We start from the raw sequence: 21,936 nt of genomic DNA on the forward strand, positions 1-21,936 counted from the left end.
ATACTTCTTGCAACTTCGGTTTTTCAGGATGGAGATAGGCTCCCTTTGTATCATGGAGGCCTTTTCAGCTGATTTGAACAAACACGTGTTTCTCTCCGAAGAAAACCATCTATGTTACCAGAAGGAATATCTAACACATTGTTTCCTTGTCAGATTGAGTGTAGTTTGTCAATGAAATACCTAGAGCAACTTCAGTTTCTCAATATGGAGATAAAATCTCTTTGTTCAAAATAGGCCTAGCCAGCTAATTTAAAGAAACACATGCATAACTTGAAAGAAAACCGTCTGTTTCAGAAATAGGAGCATCTAGCCCATTGTCTCCTGAGAAAATTGAGTACGGTTTTGCAAGGACTACTTCCCGCGACGGACGTTTTCCAAGGTTCACATGAGATCACATTGTTCCAAAGAGGCAAATTCAGCTGAGTTGAAGCAACACATTTATCTCTCCAAGAGAACCATGTATTGTAGAAGCTCAGCATCTCGTACATTGTTTTCTGATGAAAATGGATTTCGTTTTTCAAAGGAATACATATGGGAACGTAGGTTTTTCAATGTGGAGATTGGCTTTCTGTGTTCCAACTAGGCCTACGAACCTGAGTTGAAAGAGCAAAGAAATCTCTCCAAAGAAAAGAAAACTGTCTGTGTGACAAGCTTCAGTATCTTGCTGTTGTTTCTCTGATGGAGAGTAGTTAATTTTCCTAAGAAATACTCTCTGCCAGTGAGAATTTTGAAGGTGGAGAAATCTCGCTTTTTTCAATTAGGTCTTTTCAGCTAATTGGAAGAAACACATGTATCTCTAGAAAGGAAATCATCTGTAGTAGAAGCAGGAGCTTCTAGCACATTATTTCCCTGTGACAGTGGAGTATGTTCCTGAACGTCCTACTTTCCAGCAACGTATGTTTCAAGGTTGAGATAAGTTTACCTTTTTTCAAATAAGACCATTCAGCTGATGTGAAGAAACAGATTTATATCTCCAGAAAACCATCAATGCTAGAAGCTGCAACATGTAGCACATTGTTTCCCTCTGAGTATTCAGTACATAGAAAATGAACACTTTGGCAACTTAGGTTTTTCAAGGTGGAGAGAGGCTCTCTTTGTAACAAATAGGTCTATTCAGCTGAGGTGAACAAAGACATGTATCTGTCCAAAGAAAACCATCTATGTTCAAAACTGCAGCATCTAGGAGCTTGTTTCACTGCGAGAATTGAGCTGGTTTTTGAAGGAATACTTCCTGTGACTTAGGTTTTTCAAAGGGAAAATCAGCTCTTTTTTTTGAAATAGGCAAGTTGAAGAAACACATTTATCTCTTGACAGTAAACTATCTGTGATACAAGCTATAGAATCTAGGACCTAGTATACCTCTGAGAAGAGAGTTAATTATTGATAGGAGTACTTCCTATAAATTACATTTTTCAAAGTGAACGTAGGCTCTCTTTGTTCCAAATGGGCCTATTCAGATGAGTTCAAGAAACACATGGAGCACTAAACGAAAACCAACTAGATTACAAACTTCGCCATGTACTTCATTGTTTACCCGTGTAAAAACCAGTAAGTTTTTGAAAGCAGTACTTCCTGCATCTTTGAAATTCAAGGTGGAGATAGGCTGTTTGTTCCAAATAGGCCCTTTCAGCAGAGTTAAAGGAACTCATGTATCTCAAAAGAAACCACTTGAGTCAGAATCAGGAGCATATAGCACATTCTTTCCCTCAGAGAATTGAGTTTCATTTTAAAAGGAATACTTTGGGCAACTTACGTTTTTCAAAGGGAGATAGGCTCTCTATCTTCCACGTAGGCCTGTGAGCTAAGTTGTAAAAACATCAGTGTCTCTGCAAAGAAAACTATCTATGTTACAATCTTCAACATCTAGCACATTGCTTCCCTGTTAAAAATGAGTATTTTAAAAGAATTTCTTCCCACCATTCAGAATTTGCAAGGGGAACAAAGGGTTGTTTGTTCCAAATAGGCCTCCCCGGCTAATTTGAACAAACACATGTGTCTTTTGACAGAAAACATCTGTGTGAGAAGCAGGAGAATCCACCACATTGTATCCCACTAAGAATTGAGAAGGCTTTGCATAGGAATACTTCCTACAGCTTAGGGTTTTCAAGGTTGGGATAGGCTCACTTTTTTCCAGATAGGCACAGGCAGGTGAGTTGAAGAAACACACGTACCTCTAAAAGGAAACCATCTATGTTAGAAGCTGTACCGTGCAGCTCATTGTTTCCCTGTGACAGCTGAGTTAATATTTGAAAGGAGTACTTCAGGCAATTTAGCTTTTTCAATGTAGACATAGGCTCTCTTTGTTCCTAATAGGCCTGTTCAGCAGATTTGAAGAAACACATATATTTCTCCAAAAAAACCATCTCTGCTGGAAGCATGAGTAATAGCACATTGTCTCCCTGGGAGATTGTGTTTGTTTGTAAATGGAATACTTCCTGCAACAGGGTGCTTCATGGTGGAGAGAGGCTCCCTTATTTCCACATTGGCATTTTTCAGCTGCATTGAAGAAACACATGTATCTCTCCAAAGAAATCTTATATGTTACAGTCAGTAAGCAAATAGGCCTGTCCAGCTAACTTGAAGAAACACGTGTGTCTCTCAAAGAAAACATCTCTGTGGAAGAAGGAGCATCCCCCATATTGTTTCCAACTTCGAATTGAATAGGTTTTGCAAGGGAATACTTCCTGCAATTTACGTTTTCCAAGGTTGGGTTGACTCACTTTGTTCCCAATACACACCTTCATGTGAATTGAAGAAACACATGTATTTCTAAAAGGAAACCATCGGGATTAGAAGCTGCAGCATGTAGCACATGGTTTCTCTGTGAGATCTGAGTTAGTACTTGAAAGGAGTACTTCGGGCAACTGAGGATTTTCAATGTAGAGATAGGCACACTTTGTTCCAAGTAGGCCTATTCAGCACATTTGAAGAAACACATATATCTCTCCAAAGAAAGCCATCTCTGTTGGAAGCAGGAATATTCGGGCATTGTTTCCCTGTGAGAATTTAGTAAGTTTGTCAAAGAAAGACTTCCTGCAACTTACGTTTTCCAAGGGTGGGTTGGCTCACTTTGTTCCCAATACACACAATCAGGTGAATTGAAGAAACACATGTATCTCTAAAAGGAAACCATCTAGATTAGACGCTGCAGCATGTAGCACATTGATTCTGTGAGAGAGCTGAGTTACTATTTGAAAGGAGTACTTCAGGCAGTTTAGGTCTTTCAATGTAGACATAGGCTCACTTTGTTTCCAATAGGCCTATTCCGCAGATTTCAAGAAACACACATACCTCTCGAAAGAACACCATCTCTGTTGGAAGCAGGAATGGTAGCACATTGTTTCCCTGTGAGATAAGTTTGTTTTTGATTGGAATACTTCCTGCAGCATGGTTTCTCACGGTGGAGATAGGCTCCCTTTTTTCTACGTTGGCCTGTTCAGCTGAGTTGAAGACAAAGGGATCTCTCCCAAGAAACATTATATGTTACAAGCAGCAACATCTAGCACATTGCTTCCCTGTGAGAACCGAGATAGATTTGGAAAGGAATTCCTCCTGCAACATAGGTCATTCAATGTGGATATGGGCTCTTTGTTACAAAATAGGCCTTTCTATATGACTTAAAGGAACACATGTATCTCCTGAAAGAAAACCATCTCTGTTTGACCCTGGAGAATAAGAACATTGTCACCCTGGGAGACTTTTGCCAGTTTTTTCAAAGAAATACTTCCTGCAAGTTAGGATTTTCAAGGTGGAGGTAGACTCTCTTGGTTCCAAACAGGTCAATTCAGCTGAGGTGAAGAAACACATGTGTCTCTCCAAAGAAAACCGTCTAACTACAAGCTGCAGCATCTAGCATATTGTTTCCATGTGAGTAGTCAGTAGATTTAAAAGGAATACTTCTTGCAACTTCGGTTTTTCAGGATGGAGATAGGCTCCCTTTGTATCATGGAGGCCTTTTCAGCTGATTTGAACAAACACGTGTTTCTCTCCGTAGAAAACCATCTATGTTACCAGAAGGAATATCTAACACATTGTTTCCTTGTCAGATTGAGTGTAGTTTGTCAATGAAATACCTAGAGCAACTTCAGTTTCTCAATATGGAGATAAAATCTCTTTGTTCAAAATAGGCCTAGCCAGCTAATTTAAAGAAACACATGCATAACTTGAAAGAAAACCGTCTGTTTCAGAAATAGGAGCATCTAGCCCATTGTCTCCTGTGAAAATTGAGTACGGTTTTGCAAGGACTACTTCCCGCGACGGACGTTTTCCAAGGTTCACATGAGATCACATTGTTCCAAAGAGGCAAATTCAGCTGAGTTGAAGCAACACATTTATCTCTCCAAGAGAACCATGTATTGTAGAAGCTCAGCATCTCGTACATTGTTTTCTGATGAAAATGGATTTCGTTTTTCAAAGGAATACATATGGGAACGTAGGTTTTTCAATGTGGAGATTGGCTTTCTGTGTTCCAACTAGGCCTACGAACCTGAGTTGAAAGAGCAAAGAAATCTCTCCAAAGAAAAGAAAACTGTCTGTGTGACAAGCTTCAGTATCTTGCTGTTGTTTCTCTGATGGAGAGTAGTTAATTTTCCTAAGAAATACTCTCTGCCAGTGAGAATTTTGAAGGTGGAGAAATCTCGCTTTTTTCAATTAGGTCTTTTCAGCTAATTGGAAGAAACACATGTATCTCTAGAAAGGAAATCATCTGTAGTAGAAGCAGGAGCTTCTAGCACATTATTTCCCTGTGACAGTGGAGTATGTTCCTGAACGTCCTACTTTCCAGCAACGTATGTTTCAAGGTTGAGATAAGTTTACCTTTTTTCAAATAAGACCATTCAGCTGATGTGAAGAAACAGATTTATATCTCCAGAAAACCATCAATGCTAGAAGCTGCAACATGTAGCACATTGTTTCCCTCTGAGTATTCAGTACATAGAAAATGAACACTTTGGCAACTTAGGTTTTTCAAGGTGGAGAGAGGCTCTCTTTGTAACAAATAGGTCTATTCAGCTGAGGTGAACAAAGACATGTATCTGTCCAAAGAAAACCATCTATGTTCAAACCTGCAGCATCTAGGAGCTTGTTTCACTGCGAGAATTGAGCTGGTTTTTGAAGGAATACTTCCTGTGACTTAGGTTTTTCAAAGGGAAAATCAGCTCTTTTTTTTGAAATAGGCCTATTCAGGCAAGTTGAAGAAACACATTTATCTCTTGACAGTAAACTATCTGTGATACAAGCTATAGAATCTAGGACCTAGTATACCTCTGAGAAGAGAGTTAATTATTGATAGGAGTACTTCCTATAAATTACATTTTTCAAAGTGAACGTAGGCTCTCTTTGTTCCAAATGGGCCTATTCAGATGAGTTCAAGAAACACATGGAGCACTAAACGAAAACCAACTAGATTACAAACTTCGCCATGTACTTCATTGTTTACCCGTGTAAAAACCAGTAAGTTTTTGAAAGCAGTACTTCCTGCATCTTTGAAATTCAAGGTGGAGATAGGCTGTTTGTTCCAAATAGGCCCTTTCAGCAGAGTTAAAGGAACTCATGTATCTCAAAAGAAACCACTTGAGTCAGAATCAGGAGCATATAGCACATTCTTTCCCTCAGAGAATTGAGTTTCATTTTAAAAGGAATACTTTGGGCAACTTACGTTTTTCAAAGGGAGATAGGCTCTCTATCTTCCACGTAGGCCTGTGAGCTAAGTTGTAAAAACATCAGTGTCTCTGCAAAGAAAACTATCTATGTTACAATCTTCAACATCTAGCACATTGCTTCCCTGTTAAAAATGAGTATTTTAAAAGAATTTCTTCCCACCATTCAGAATTTGCAAGGGGAACAAAGGGTTGTTTGTTCCAAATAGGCCTCCCCGGCTAATTTGAACAAACACATGTGTCTTTTGACAGAAAACATCTGTGTGAGAAGCAGGAGAATCCACCACATTGTATCCCAGTAAGAATTGAGAAGGCTTTGCATAGGAATACTTCCTACAGCTTAGGGTTTTCAAGGTTGGGATAGGCTCACTTTTTTCCAGATAGGCACAGGCAGGTGAGTTGAAGAAACACACGTACCTCTAAAAGGAAACCATCTATGTTAGAAGCTGTACCGTGCAGCTCATTGTTTCCCTGTGACAGCTGAGTTAATATTTGAAAGGAGTACTTCAGGCAATTTAGCTTTTTCAATGTAGACATAGGCTCTCTTTGTTCCTAATAGGCCTGTTCAGCAGATTTGAAGAAACACATATATTTCTCCAAAAAAACCATCTCTGCTGGAAGCATGAGTAATAGCACATTGTCTCCCTGGGAGATTGTGTTTGTTTGTAAATGGAATACTTCCTGCAACAGGGTGCTTCATGGTGGAGAGAGGCTCCCTTATTTCCACATTGGCATTTTTCAGCTGCATTGAAGAAACACATGTATCTCTCCAAAGAAATCTTATATGTTACAGTCAGTAAGCAAATAGGCCTGTCCAGCTAACTTGAAGAAACACGTGTGTCTCTCAAAGAAAACATCTCTGTGGAAGAAGGAGCATCCCCCATATTGTTTCCAACTTCGAATTGAATAGGTTTTGCAAGGGAATACTTCCTGCAATTTACGTTTTCCAAGGTTGGGTTGACTCACTTTGTTCCCAATACACACCTTCATGTGAATTGAAGAAACACATGTATTTCTAAAAGGAAACCATCGGGATTAGAAGCTGCAGCATGTAGCACATGGTTTCTCTGTGAGATCTGAGTTAGTACTTGAAAGGAGTACTTCGGGCAACTGAGGATTTTCAATGTAGAGATAGGCACACTTTGTTCCAAGTAGGCCTATTCAGCACATTTGAAGAAACACATATATCTCTCCAAAGAAAGCCATCTCTGTTGGAAGCAGGAATATTCGGGCATTGTTTCCCTGTGAGAATTTAGTAAGTTTGTCAAAGAAAGACTTCCTGCAACTTACGTTTTCCAAGGGTGGGTTGGCTCACTTTGTTCCCAATACACACAATCAGGTGAATTGAAGAAACACATGTATCTCTAAAAGGAAACCATCTAGATTAGACGCTGCAGCATGTAGCACATTGATTCTGTGAGAGAGCTGAGTTACTATTTGAAAGGAGTACTTCAGGCAGTTTAGGTCTTTCAATGTAGACATAGGCTCACTTTGTTTCCAATAGGCCTATTCCGCAGATTTCAAGAAACACACATACCTCTCGAAAGAACACCATCTCTGTTGGAAGCAGGAATGGTAGCACATTGTTTCCCTGTGAGATAAGTTTGTTTTTGATTGGAATACTTCCTGCAGCATGGTTTCTCACGGTGGAGATAGGCTCCCTTTTTTCTACGTTGGCCTGTTCAGCTGAGTTGAAGACAAAGGGATCTCTCCCAAGAAACATTATATGTTACAAGCAGCAACATCTAGCACATTGCTTCCCTGTGAGAACCGAGATAGATTTGGAAAGGAATTCCTCCTGCAACATAGGTCATTCAATGTGGATATGGGCTCTTTGTTACAAAATAGGCCTTTCTATATGACTTAAAGGAACACATGTATCTCCTGAAAGAAAACCATCTCTGTTTGACCCTGGAGAATAAGAACATTGTCACCCTGGGAGACTTTTGCCAGTTTTTTCAAAGAAATACTTCCTGCAAGTTAGGATTTTCAAGGTGGAGGTAGACTCTCTTGGTTCCAAACAGGTCAATTCAGCTGAGGTGAAGAAACACATGTGTCTCTCCAAAGAAAACCGTCTAACTACAAGCTGCAGCATCTAGCATATTGTTTCCATGTGAGTAGTCAGTAGATTTAAAAGGAATACTTCTTGCAACTTAGGTTTTTCAGGATGGAGATAGGCTCCCTTTGTATCATGGAGGCCTTTTCAGCTGATTTGAACAAACACGTGTTTCTCTCCGAAGAAAACCATCTATGTTACCAGAAGGAATATCTAACACATTGTTTCCTTGTCAGATTGAGTGTAGTTTGTCAATGAAATACCTAGAGCAACTTCAGTTTCTCAATATGGAGATAAAATCTCTTTGTTCAAAATAGGCCTAGCCAGCTAATTTAAAGAAACACATGCATAACTTGAAAGAAAACCGTCTGTTTCAGAAATAGGAGCATCTAGCCCATTGTCTCCTGAGAAAATTGAGTACGGTTTTGCAAGGACTACTTCCCGCGACGGACGTTTTCCAAGGTTCACATGAGATCACATTGTTCCAAAGAGGCAAATTCAGCTGAGTTGAAGCAACACATTTATCTCTCCAAGAGAACCATGTATTGTAGAAGCTCAGCATCTCGTACATTGTTTTCTGATGAAAATGGATTTCGTTTTTCAAAGGAATACATATGGGAACGTAGGTTTTTCAATGTGGAGATTGGCTTTCTGTGTTCCAACTAGGCCTACGAACCTGAGTTGAAAGAGCAAAGAAATCTCTCCAAAGAAAAGAAAACTGTCTGTGTGACAAGCTTCAGTATCTTGCTGTTGTTTCTCTGATGGAGAGTAGTTAATTTTCCTAAGAAATACTCTCTGCCAGTGAGAATTTTGAAGGTGGAGAAATCTCGCTTTTTTCAATTAGGTCTTTTCAGCTAATTGGAAGAAACACATGTATCTCTAGAAAGGAAATCATCTGTAGTAGAAGCAGGAGCTTCTAGCACATTATTTCCCTGTGACAGTGGAGTATGTTCCTGAACGTCCTACTTTCCAGCAACGTATGTTTCAAGGTTGAGATAAGTTTACCTTTTTTCAAATAAGACCATTCAGCTGATGTGAAGAAACAGATTTATATCTCCAGAAAACCATCAATGCTAGAAGCTGCAACATGTAGCACATTGTTTCCCTCTGAGTATTCAGTACATAGAAAATGAACACTTTGGCAACTTAGGTTTTTCAAGGTGGAGAGAGGCTCTCTTTGTAACAAATAGGTCTATTCAGCTGAGGTGAACAAAGACATGTATCTGTCCAAAGAAAACCATCTATGTTCAAAACTGCAGCATCTAGGAGCTTGTTTCACTGCGAGAATTGAGCTGGTTTTTGAAGGAATACTTCCTGTGACTTAGGTTTTTCAAAGGGAAAATCAGCTCTTTTTTTTGAAATAGGCCTATTCAGGCAAGTTGAAGAAACACATTTATCTCTTGACAGTAAACTATCTGTGATACAAGCTATAGAATCTAGGACCTAGTATACCTCTGAGAAGAGAGTTAATTATTGATAGGAGTACTTCCTATAAATTACATTTTTCAAAGTGAACGTAGGCTCTCTTTGTTCCAAATGGGCCTATTCAGATGAGTTCAAGAAACACATGGAGCACTAAACGAAAACCAACTAGATTACAAACTTCGCCATGTACTTCATTGTTTACCCGTGTAAAAACCAGTAAGTTTTTGAAAGCAGTACTTCCTGCATCTTTGAAATTCAAGGTGGAGATAGGCTGTTTGTTCCAAATAGGCCCTTTCAGCAGAGTTAAAGGAACTCATGTATCTCAAAAGAAACCACTTGAGTCAGAATCAGGAGCATATAGCACATTCTTTCCCTCAGAGAATTGAGTTTCATTTTAAAAGGAATACTTTGGGCAACTTACGTTTTTCAAAGGGAGATAGGCTCTCTATCTTCCACGTAGGCCTGTGAGCTAAGTTGTAAAAACATCAGTGTCTCTGCAAAGAAAACTATCTATGTTACAATCTTCAACATCTAGCACATTGCTTCCCTGTTAAAAATGAGTATTTTAAAAGAATTTCTTCCCACCATTCAGAATTTGCAAGGGGAACAAAGGGTTGTTTGTTCCAAATAGGCCTCCCCGGCTAATTTGAACAAACACATGTGTCTTTTGACAGAAAACATCTGTGTGAGAAGCAGGAGAATCCACCACATTGTATCCCAGTAAGAATTGAGAAGGCTTTGCATAGGAATACTTCCTACAGCTTAGGGTTTTCAAGGTTGGGATAGGCTCACTTTTTTCCAGATAGGCACAGGCAGGTGAGTTGAAGAAACACACGTACCTCTAAAAGGAAACCATCTATGTTAGAAGCTGTACCGTGCAGCTCATTGTTTCCCTGTGACAGCTGAGTTAATATTTGAAAGGAGTACTTCAGGCAATTTAGCTTTTTCAATGTAGACATAGGCTCTCTTTGTTCCTAATAGGCCTGTTCAGCAGATTTGAAGAAACACATATATTTCTCCAAAAAAACCATCTCTGCTGGAAGCATGAGTAATAGCACATTGTCTCCCTGGGAGATTGTGTTTGTTTGTAAATGGAATACTTCCTGCAACAGGGTGCTTCATGGTGGAGAGAGGCTCCCTTATTTCCACATTGGCATTTTTCAGCTGCATTGAAGAAACACATGTATCTCTCCAAAGAAATCTTATATGTTACAGTCAGTAAGCAAATAGGCCTGTCCAGCTAACTTGAAGAAACACGTGTGTCTCTCAAAGAAAACATCTCTGTGGAAGAAGGAGCATCCCCCATATTGTTTCCAACTTCGAATTGAATAGGTTTTGCAAGGGAATACTTCCTGCAATTTACGTTTTCCAAGGTTGGGTTGACTCACTTTGTTCCCAATACACACCTTCATGTGAATTGAAGAAACACATGTATTTCTAAAAGGAAACCATCGGGATTAGAAGCTGCAGCATGTAGCACATGGTTTCTCTGTGAGATCTGAGTTAGTACTTGAAAGGAGTACTTCGGGCAACTGAGGATTTTCAATGTAGAGATAGGCACACTTTGTTCCAAGTAGGCCTATTCAGCACATTTGAAGAAACACATATATCTCTCCAAAGAAAGCCATCTCTGTTGGAAGCAGGAATATTCGGGCATTGTTTCCCTGTGAGAATTTAGTAAGTTTGTCAAAGAAAGACTTCCTGCAACTTACGTTTTCCAAGGGTGGGTTGGCTCACTTTGTTCCCAATACACACAATCAGGTGAATTGAAGAAACACATGTATCTCTAAAAGGAAACCATCTAGATTAGACGCTGCAGCATGTAGCACATTGATTCTGTGAGAGAGCTGAGTTACTATTTGAAAGGAGTACTTCAGGCAGTTTAGGTCTTTCAATGTAGACATAGGCTCACTTTGTTTCCAATAGGCCTATTCCGCAGATTTCAAGAAACACACATACCTCTCGAAAGAACACCATCTCTGTTGGAAGCAGGAATGGTAGCACATTGTTTCCCTGTGAGATAAGTTTGTTTTTGATTGGAATACTTCCTGCAGCATGGTTTCTCACGGTGGAGATAGGCTCCCTTTTTTCTACGTTGGCCTGTTCAGCTGAGTTGAAGACAAAGGGATCTCTCCCAAGAAACATTATATGTTACAAGCAGCAACATCTAGCACATTGCTTCCCTGTGAGAACCGAGATAGATTTGGAAAGGAATTCCTCCTGCAACATAGGTCATTCAATGTGGATATGGGCTCTTTGTTACAAAATAGGCCTTTCTATATGACTTAAAGGAACACATGTATCTCCTGAAAGAAAACCATCTCTGTTTGACCCTGGAGAATAAGAACATTGTCACCCTGGGAGACTTTTGCCAGTTTTTTCAAAGAAATACTTCCTGCAAGTTAGGATTTTCAAGGTGGAGGTAGACTCTCTTGGTTCCAAACAGGTCAATTCAGCTGAGGTGAAGAAACACATGTGTCTCTCCAAAGAAAACCGTCTAACTACAAGCTGCAGCATCTAGCATATTGTTTCCATGTGAGTAGTCAGTAGATTTAAAAGGAATACTTCTTGCAACTTCGGTTTTTCAGGATGGAGATAGGCTCCCTTTGTATCATGGAGGCCTTTTCAGCTGATTTGAACAAACACGTGTTTCTCTCCGAAGAAAACCATCTATGTTACCAGAAGGAATATCTAACACATTGTTTCCTTGTCAGATTGAGTGTAGTTTGTCAATGAAATACCTAGAGCAACTTCAGTTTCTCAATATGGAGATAAAATCTCTTTGTTCAAAATAGGCCTAGCCAGCTAATTTAAAGAAACACATGCATAACTTGAAAGAAAACCGTCTGTTTCAGAAATAGGAGCATCTAGCCCATTGTCTCCTGAGAAAATTGAGTACGGTTTTGCAAGGACTACTTCCCGCGACGGACGTTTTCCAAGGTTCACATGAGATCACATTGTTCCAAAGAGGCAAATTCAGCTGAGTTGAAGCAACACATTTATCTCTCCAAGAGAACCATGTATTGTAGAAGCTCAGCATCTCGTACATTGTTTTCTGATGAAAATGGATTTCGTTTTTCAAAGGAATACATATGGGAACGTAGGTTTTTCAATGTGGAGATTGGCTTTCTGTGTTCCAACTAGGCCTACGAACCTGAGTTGAAAGAGCAAAGAAATCTCTCCAAAGAAAAGAAAACTGTCTGTGTGACAAGCTTCAGTATCTTGCTGTTGTTTCTCTGATGGAGAGTAGTTAATTTTCCTAAGAAATACTCTCTGCCAGTGAGAATTTTGAAGGTGGAGAAATCTCGCTTTTTTCAATTAGGTCTTTTCAGCTAATTGGAAGAAACACATGTATCTCTAGAAAGGAAATCATCTGTAGTAGAAGCAGGAGCTTCTAGCACATTATTTCCCTGTGACAGTGGAGTATGTTCCTGAACGTCCTACTTTCCAGCAACGTATGTTTCAAGGTTGAGATAAGTTTACCTTTTTTCAAATAAGACCATTCAGCTGATGTGAAGAAACAGATTTATATCTCCAGAAAACCATCAATGCTAGAAGCTGCAACATGTAGCACATTGTTTCCCTCTGAGTATTCAGTACATAGAAAATGAACACTTTGGCAACTTAGGTTTTTCAAGGTGGAGAGAGGCTCTCTTTGTAACAAATAGGTCTATTCAGCTGAGGTGAACAAAGACATGTATCTGTCCAAAGAAAACCATCTATGTTCAAAACTGCAGCATCTAGGAGCTTGTTTCACTGCGAGAATTGAGCTGGTTTTTGAAGGAATACTTCCTGTGACTTAGGTTTTTCAAAGGGAAAATCAGCTCTTTTTTTTGAAATAGGCCTATTCAGGCAAGTTGAAGAAACACATTTATCTCTTGACAGTAAACTATCTGTGATACAAGCTATAGAATCTAGGACCTAGTATACCTCTGAGAAGAGAGTTAATTATTGATAGGAGTACTTCCTATAAATTACATTTTTCAAAGTGAACGTAGGCTCTCTTTGTTCCAAATGGGCCTATTCAGATGAGTTCAAGAAACACATGGAGCACTAAACGAAAACCAACTAGATTACAAACTTCGCCATGTACTTCATTGTTTACCCGTGTAAAAACCAGTAAGTTTTTGAAAGCAGTACTTCCTGCATCTTTGAAATTCAAGGTGGAGATAGGCTGTTTGTTCCAAATAGGCCCTTTCAGCAGAGTTAAAGGAACTCATGTATCTCAAAAGAAACCACTTGAGTCAGAATCAGGAGCATATAGCACATTCTTTCCCTCAGAGAATTGAGTTTCATTTTAAAAGGAATACTTTGGGCAACTTACGTTTTTCAAAGGGAGATAGGCTCTCTATCTTCCACGTAGGCCTGTGAGCTAAGTTGTAAAAACATCAGTGTCTCTGCAAAGAAAACTATCTATGTTACAATCTTCAACATCTAGCACATTGCTTCCCTGTTAAAAATGAGTATTTTAAAAGAATTTCTTCCCACCATTCAGAATTTGCAAGGGGAACAAAGGGTTGTTTGTTCCAAATAGGCCTCCCCGGCTAATTTGAACAAACACATGTGTCTTTTGACAGAAAACATCTGTGTGAGAAGCAGGAGAATCCACCACATTGTATCCCAGTAAGAATTGAGAAGGCTTTGCATAGGAATACTTCCTACAGCTTAGGGTTTTCAAGGTTGGGATAGGCTCACTTTTTTCCAGATAGGCACAGGCAGGTGAGTTGAAGAAACACACGTACCTCTAAAAGGAAACCATCTATGTTAGAAGCTGTACCGTGCAGCTCATTGTTTCCCTGTGACAGCTGAGTTAATATTTGAAAGGAGTACTTCAGGCAATTTAGCTTTTTCAATGTAGACATAGGCTCTCTTTGTTCCTAATAGGCCTGTTCAGCAGATTTGAAGAAACACATATATTTCTCCAAAAAAACCATCTCTGCTGGAAGCATGAGTAATAGCACATTGTCTCCCTGGGAGATTGTGTTTGTTTGTAAATGGAATACTTCCTGCAACAGGGTGCTTCATGGTGGAGAGAGGCTCCCTTATTTCCACATTGGCATTTTTCAGCTGCATTGAAGAAACACATGTATCTCTCCAAAGAAATCTTATATGTTACAGTCAGTAAGCAAATAGGCCTGTCCAGCTAACTTGAAGAAACACGTGTGTCTCTCAAAGAAAACATCTCTGTGGAAGAAGGAGCATCCCCCATATTGTTTCCAACTTCGAATTGAATAGGTTTTGCAAGGGAATACTTCCTGCAATTTACGTTTTCCAAGGTTGGGTTGACTCACTTTGTTCCCAATACACACCTTCATGTGAATTGAAGAAACACATGTATTTCTAAAAGGAAACCATCGGGATTAGAAGCTGCAGCATGTAGCACATGGTTTCTCTGTGAGATCTGAGTTAGTACTTGAAAGGAGTACTTCGGGCAACTGAGGATTTTCAATGTAGAGATAGGCACACTTTGTTCCAAGTAGGCCTATTCAGCACATTTGAAGAAACACATATATCTCTCCAAAGAAAGCCATCTCTGTTGGAAGCAGGAATATTCGGGCATTGTTTCCCTGTGAGAATTTAGTAAGTTTGTCAAAGAAAGACTTCCTGCAACTTACGTTTTCCAAGGGTGGGTTGGCTCACTTTGTTCCCAATACACACAATCAGGTGAATTGAAGAAACACATGTATCTCTAAAAGGAAACCATCTAGATTAGACGCTGCAGCATGTAGCACATTGATTCTGTGAGAGAGCTGAGTTACTATTTGAAAGGAGTACTTCAGGCAGTTTAGGTCTTTCAATGTAGACATAGGCTCACTTTGTTTCCAATAGGCCTATTCCGCAGATTTCAAGAAACACACATACCTCTCGAAAGAACACCATCTCTGTTGGAAGCAGGAATGGTAGCACATTGTTTCCCTGTGAGATAAGTTTGTTTTTGATTGGAATACTTCCTGCAGCATGGTTTCTCACGGTGGAGATAGGCTCCCTTTTTTCTACGTTGGCCTGTTCAGCTGAGTTGAAGACAAAGGGATCTCTCCCAAGAAACATTATATGTTACAAGCAGCAACATCTAGCACATTGCTTCCCTGTGAGAACCGAGATAGATTTGGAAAGGAATTCCTCCTGCAACATAGGTCATTCAATGTGGATATGGGCTCTTTGTTACAAAATAGGCCTTTCTATATGACTTAAAGGAACACATGTATCTCCTGAAAGAAAACCATCTCTGTTTGACCCTGGAGAATAAGAACATTGTCACCCTGGGAGACTTTTGCCAGTTTTTTCAAAGAAATACTTCCTGCAAGTTAGGATTTTCAAGGTGGAGGTAGACTCTCTTGGTTCCAAACAGGTCAATTCAGCTGAGGTGAAGAAACACATGTGTCTCTCCAAAGAAAACCGTCTAACTACAAGCTGCAGCATCTAGCATATTGTTTCCATGTGAGTAGTCAGTAGATTTAAAAGGAATACTTCTTGCAACTTAGGTTTTTCAGGATGGAGATAGGCTCCCTTTGTATCATGGAGGCCTTTTCAGCTGATTTGAACAAACACGTGTTTCTCTCCGAAGAAAACCATCTATGTTACCAGAAGGAATATCTAACACATTGTTTCCTTGTCAGATTGAGTGTAGTTTGTCAATGAAATACCTAGAGCAACTTCAGTTTCTCAATATGGAGATAAAATCTCTTTGTTCAAAATAGGCCTAGCCAGCTAATTTAAAGAAACACATGCATAACTTGAAAGAAAACCGTCTGTTTCAGAAATAGGAGCATCTAGCCCATTGTCTCCTGAGAAAATTGAGTACGGTTTTGCAAGGACTACTTCCCGCGACGGACGTTTTCCAAGGTTCACATGAGATCACATTGTTCCAAAGAGGCAAATTCAGCTGAGTTGAAGCAACACATTTATCTCTCCAAGAGAACCATGTATTGTAGAAGCTCAGCATCTCGTACATTGTTTTCTGATGAAAATGGATTTCGTTTTTCAAAGGAATACATATGGGAACGTAGGTTTTTCAATGTGGAGATTGGCTTTCTGTGTTCCAACTAGGCCTACGAACCTGAGTTGAAAGAGCAAAGAAATCTCTCCAAAGAAAAGAAAACTGTCTGTGTGACAAGCTTCAGTATCTTGCTGTTGTTTCTCTGATGGAGAGTAGTTAATTTTCCTAAGAAATACTCTCTGCCAGTGAGAATTTTGAAGGTGGAGAAATCTCGCTTTTTTCAATTAGGTCTTTTCAGCTAATTGGAAGAAACACATGTATCTCTAGAAAGGAAATCATCTGTAGTAGAAGCAGGAGCTTCTAGCACATTATTTCCCTGTGACAGTGGAGTATGTTCCTGAACGTCCTACTTTCCAGCAACGTATGTTTCAAGGTTGAGATAAGTTTACCTTTTTTCAAATAAGACCATTCAGCTGATGTGAAGAAACAGATTTATATCTCCAGAAAACCATCAATGCTAGAAGCTGCAACATGTAGCACATTGTTTCCCTCTGAGTATTCAGTACATAGAAAATGAACACTTTGGCAACTTAGGTTTTTCAAGGTGGAGAGAGGCTCTCTTTGTAACAAATAGGTCTATTCAGCTGAGGTGAACAAAGACATGTATCTGTCCAAAGAAAACCATCTATGTTCAAAACTGCAGCATCTAGGAGCTTGTTTCACTGCGAGAATTGAGCTGGTTTTTGAAGGAATACTTCCTGTGACTTAGGTTTTTCAAAGGGAAAATCAGCTCTTTTTTTTGAAATAGGCCTATTCAGGCAAGTTGAAGAAACACATTTATCTCTTGACAGTAAACTATCTGTGATACAAGCTATAGAATCTAGGACCTAGTATACCTCTGAGAAGAGAGTTAATTATTGATAGGAGTACTTCCTATAAATTACATTTTTCAAAGTGAACGTAGGCTCTCTTTGTTCCAAATGGGCCTATTCAGATGAGTTCAAGAAACACATGGAGCACTAAACGAAAACCAACTAGATTACAAACTTCGCCATGTACTTCATTGTTTACCCGTGTAAAAACCAGTAAGTTTTTGAAAGCAGTACTTCCTGCATCTTTGAAATTCAAGGTGGAGATAGGCTGTTTGTTCCAAATAGGCCCTTTCAGCAGAGTTAAAGGAACTCATGTATCTCAAAAGAAACCACTTGAGTCAGAATCAGGAGCATATAGCACATTCTTTCCCTCAGAGAATTGAGTTTCATTTTAAAAGGAATACTTTGGGCAACTTACGTTTTTCAAAGGGAGATAGGCTCTCTATCTTCCACGTAGGCCTGTGAGCTAAGTTGTAAAAACATCAGTGTCTCTGCAAAGAAAACTATCTATGTTACAATCTTCAACATCTAGCACATTGCTTCCCTGTTAAAAATGAGTATTTTAAAAGAATTTCTTCCCACCATTCAGAATTTGCAAGGGGAACAAAGGGTTGTTTGTTCCAAATAGGCCTCCCCGGCTAATTTGAACAAACACATGTGTCTTTTGACAGAAAACATCTGTGTGAGAAGCAGGAGAATCCACCACATTGTATCCCAGTAAGAATTGAGAAGGCTTTGCATAGGAATACTTCCTACAGCTTAGGGTTTTCAAGGTTGGGATAGGCTCACTTTTTTCCAGATAGGCACAGGCAGGTGAGTTGAAGAAACACACGTACCTCTAAAAGGAAACCATCTATGTTAGAAGCTGTACCGTGCAGCTCATTGTTTCCCTGTGACAGCTGAGTTAATATTTGAAAGGAGTACTTCAGGCAATTTAGCTTTTTCAATGTAGACATAGGCTCTCTTTGTTCCTAATAGGCCTGTTCAGCAGATTTGAAGAAACACATATATTTCTCCAAAAAAACCATCTCTGCTGGAAGCATGAGTAATAGCACATTGTCTCCCTGGGAGATTGTGTTTGTTTGTAAATGGAATACTTCCTGCAACAGGGTGCTTCATGGTGGAGAGAGGCTCCCTTATTTCCACATTGGCATTTTTCAGCTGCATTGAAGAAACACATGTATCTCTCCAAAGAAATCTTATATGTTACAGTCAGTAAGCAAATAGGCCTGTCCAGCTAACTTGAAGAAACACGTGTGTCTCTCAAAGAAAACATCTCTGTGGAAGAAGGAGCATCCCCCATATTGTTTCCAACTTCGAATTGAATAGGTTTTGCAAGGGAATACTTCCTGCAATTTACGTTTTCCAAGGTTGGGTTGACTCACTTTGTTCCCAATACACACCTTCATGTGAATTGAAGAAACACATGTATTTCTAAAAGGAAACCATCGGGATTAGAAGCTGCAGCATGTAGCACATGGTTTCTCTGTGAGATCTGAGTTAGTACTTGAAAGGAGTACTTCGGGCAACTGAGGATTTTCAATGTAGAGATAGGCACACTTTGTTCCAAGTAGGCCTATTCAGCACATTTGAAGAAACACATATATCTCTCCAAAGAAAGCCATCTCTGTTGGAAGCAGGAATATTCGGGCATTGTTTCCCTGTGAGAATTTAGTAAGTTTGTCAAAGAAAGACTTCCTGCAACTTACGTTTTCCAAGGGTGGGTTGGCTCACTTTGTTCCCAATACACACAATCAGGTGAATTGAAGAAACACATGTATCTCTAAAAGGAAACCATCTAGATTAGACGCTGCAGCATGTAGCACATTGATTCTGTGAGAGAGCTGAGTTACTATTTGAAAGGAGTACTTCAGGCAGTTTAGGTCTTTCAATGTAGACATAGGCTCACTTTGTTTCCAATAGGCCTATTCCGCAGATTTCAAGAAACACACATACCTCTCGAAAGAACACCATCTCTGTTGGAAGCAGGAATGGTAGCACATTGTTTCCCTGTGAGATAAGTTTGTTTTTGATTGGAATACTTCCTGCAGCATGGTTTCTCACGGTGGAGATAGGCTCCCTTTTTTCTACGTTGGCCTGTTCAGCTGAGTTGAAGACAAAGGGATCTCTCCCAAGAAACATTATATGTTACAAGCAGCAACATCTAGCACATTGCTTCCCTGTGAGAACCGAGATAGATTTGGAAAGGAATTCCTCCTGCAACATAGGTCATTCAATGTGGATATGGGCTCTTTGTTACAAAATAGGCCTTTCTATATGACTTAAAGGAACACATGTATCTCCTGAAAGAAAACCATCTCTGTTTGACCCTGGAGAATAAGAACATTGTCACCCTGGGAGACTTTTGCCAGTTTTTTCAAAGAAATACTTCCTGCAAGTTAGGATTTTCAAGGTGGAGGTAGACTCTCTTGGTTCCAAACAGGTCAATTCAGCTGAGGTGAAGAAACACATGTGTCTCTCCAAAGAAAACCGTCTAACTACAAGCTGCAGCATCTAGCATATTGTTTCCATGTGAGTAGTCAGTAGATTTAAAAGGAATACTTCTTGCAACTTAGGTTTTTCAGGATGGAGATAGGCTCCCTTTGTATCATGGAGGCCTTTTCAGCTGATTTGAACAAACACGTGTTTCTCTCCGAAGAAAACCATCTATGTTACCAGAAGGAATATCTAACACATTGTTTCCTTGTCAGATTGAGTGTAGTTTGTCAATGAAATACCTAGAGCAACTTCAGTTTCTCAATATGGAGATAAAATCTCTTTGTTCAAAATAGGCCTAGCCAGCTAATTTAAAGAAACACATGCATAACTTGAAAGAAAACCGTCTGTTTCAGAAATAGGAGCATCTAGCCCATTGTCTCCTGAGAAAATTGAGTACGGTTTTGCAAGGACTACTTCCCGCGACGGACGTTTTCCAAGGTTCACATGAGATCACATTGTTCCAAAGAGGCAAATTCAGCTGAGTTGAAGCAACACATTTATCTCTCCAAGAGAACCATGTATTGTAGAAGCTCAGCATCTCGTACATTGTTTTCTGATGAAAATGGATTTCGTTTTTCAAAGGAATACATATGGGAACGTAGGTTTTTCAATGTGGAGATTGGCTTTCTGTGTTCCAACTAGGCCTACGAACCTGAGTTGAAAGAGCAAAGAAATCTCTCCAAAGAAAAGAAAACTGTCTGTGTGACAAGCTTCAGTATCTTGCTGTTGTTTCTCTGATGGAGAGTAGTTAATTTTCCTAAGAAATACTCTCTGCCAGTGAGAATTTTGAAGGTGGAGAAATCTCGCTTTTTTCAATTAGGTCTTTTCAGCTAATTGGAAGAAACACATGTATCTCTAGAAAGGAAATCATCTGTAGTAGAAGCAGGAGCTTCTAGCACATTATTTCCCTGTGACAGTGGAGTATGTTCCTGAACGTCCTACTTTCCAGCAACGTATGTTTCAAGGTTGAGATAAGTTTACCTTTTTTCAAATAAGACCATTCAGCTGATGTGAAGAAACAGATTTATATCTCCAGAAAACCATCAATGCTAGAAGCTGCAACATGTAGCACATTGTTTCCCTCTGAGTATTCAGTACATAGAAAATGAACACTTTGGCAACTTAGGTTTTTCAAGGTGGAGAGAGGCTCTCTTTGTAACAAATAGGTCTATTCAGCTGAGGTGAACAAAGACATGTATCTGTCCAAAGAAAACCATCTATGTTCAAAACTGCAGCATCTAGGAGCTTGTTTCACTGCGAGAATTGAGCTGGTTTTTGAAGGAATACTTCCTGTGACTTAGGTTTTTCAAAGGGAAAATCAGCTCTTTTTTTTGAAATAGGCCTATTCAGGCAAGTTGAAGAAACACATTTATCTCTTGACAGTAAACTATCTGTGATACAAGCTATAGAATCTAGGACCTAGTATACCTCTGAGAAGAGAGTTAATTATTGATAGGAGTACTTCCTATAAATTACATTTTTCAAAGTGAACGTAGGCTCTCTTTGTTCCAAATGGGCCTATTCAGATGAGTTCAAGAAACACATGGAGCACTAAACGAAAACCAACTAGATTACAAACTTCGCCATGTACTTCATTGTTTACCCGTGTAAAAACCAGTAAGTTTTTGAAAGCAGTACTTCCTGCATCTTTGAAATTCAAGGTGGAGATAGGCTGTTTGTTCCAAATAGGCCCTTTCAGCAGAGTTAAAGGAACTCATGTATCTCAAAAGAAACCACTTGAGTCAGAATCAGGAGCATATAGCACATTCTTTCCCTCAGAGAATTGAGTTTCATTTTAAAAGGAATACTTTGGGCAACTTACGTTTTTCAAAGGGAGATAGGCTCTCTATCTTCCACGTAGGCCTGTGAGCTAAGTTGTAAAAACATCAGTGTCTCTGCAAAGAAAACTATCTATGTTACAATCTTCAACATCTAGCACATTGCTTCCCTGTTAAAAATGAGTATTTTAAAAGAATTTCTTCCCACCATTCAGAATTTGCAAGGGGAACAAAGGGTTGTTTGTTCCAAATAGGCCTCCCCGGCTAATTTGAACAAACACATGTGTCTTTTGACAGAAAACATCTGTGTGAGAAGCAGGAGAATCCACCACATTGTATCCCAGTAAGAATTGAGAAGGCTTTGCATAGGAATACTTCCTACAGCTTAGGGTTTTCAAGGTTGGGATAGGCTCACTTTTTTCCAGATAGGCACAGGCAGGTGAGTTGAAGAAACACACGTACCTCTAAAAGGAAACCATCTATGTTAGAAGCTGTACCGTGCAGCTCATTGTTTCCCTGTGACAGCTGAGTTAATATTTGAAAGGAGTACTTCAGGCAATTTAGCTTTTTCAATGTAGACATAGGCTCTCTTTGTTCCTAATAGGCCTGTTCAGCAGATTTGAAGAAACACATATATTTCTCCAAAAAAACCATCTCTGCTGGAAGCATGAGTAATAGCACATTGTCTCCCTGGGAGATTGTGTTTGTTTGT

The sequence above is a fragment of the Castor canadensis genome, chromosome 17 (assembly GCF_047511655.1).
Source record: "Castor canadensis chromosome 17, mCasCan1.hap1v2, whole genome shotgun sequence".
Lineage (NCBI taxonomy): Eukaryota > Metazoa > Chordata > Mammalia > Rodentia > Castoridae > Castor > Castor canadensis.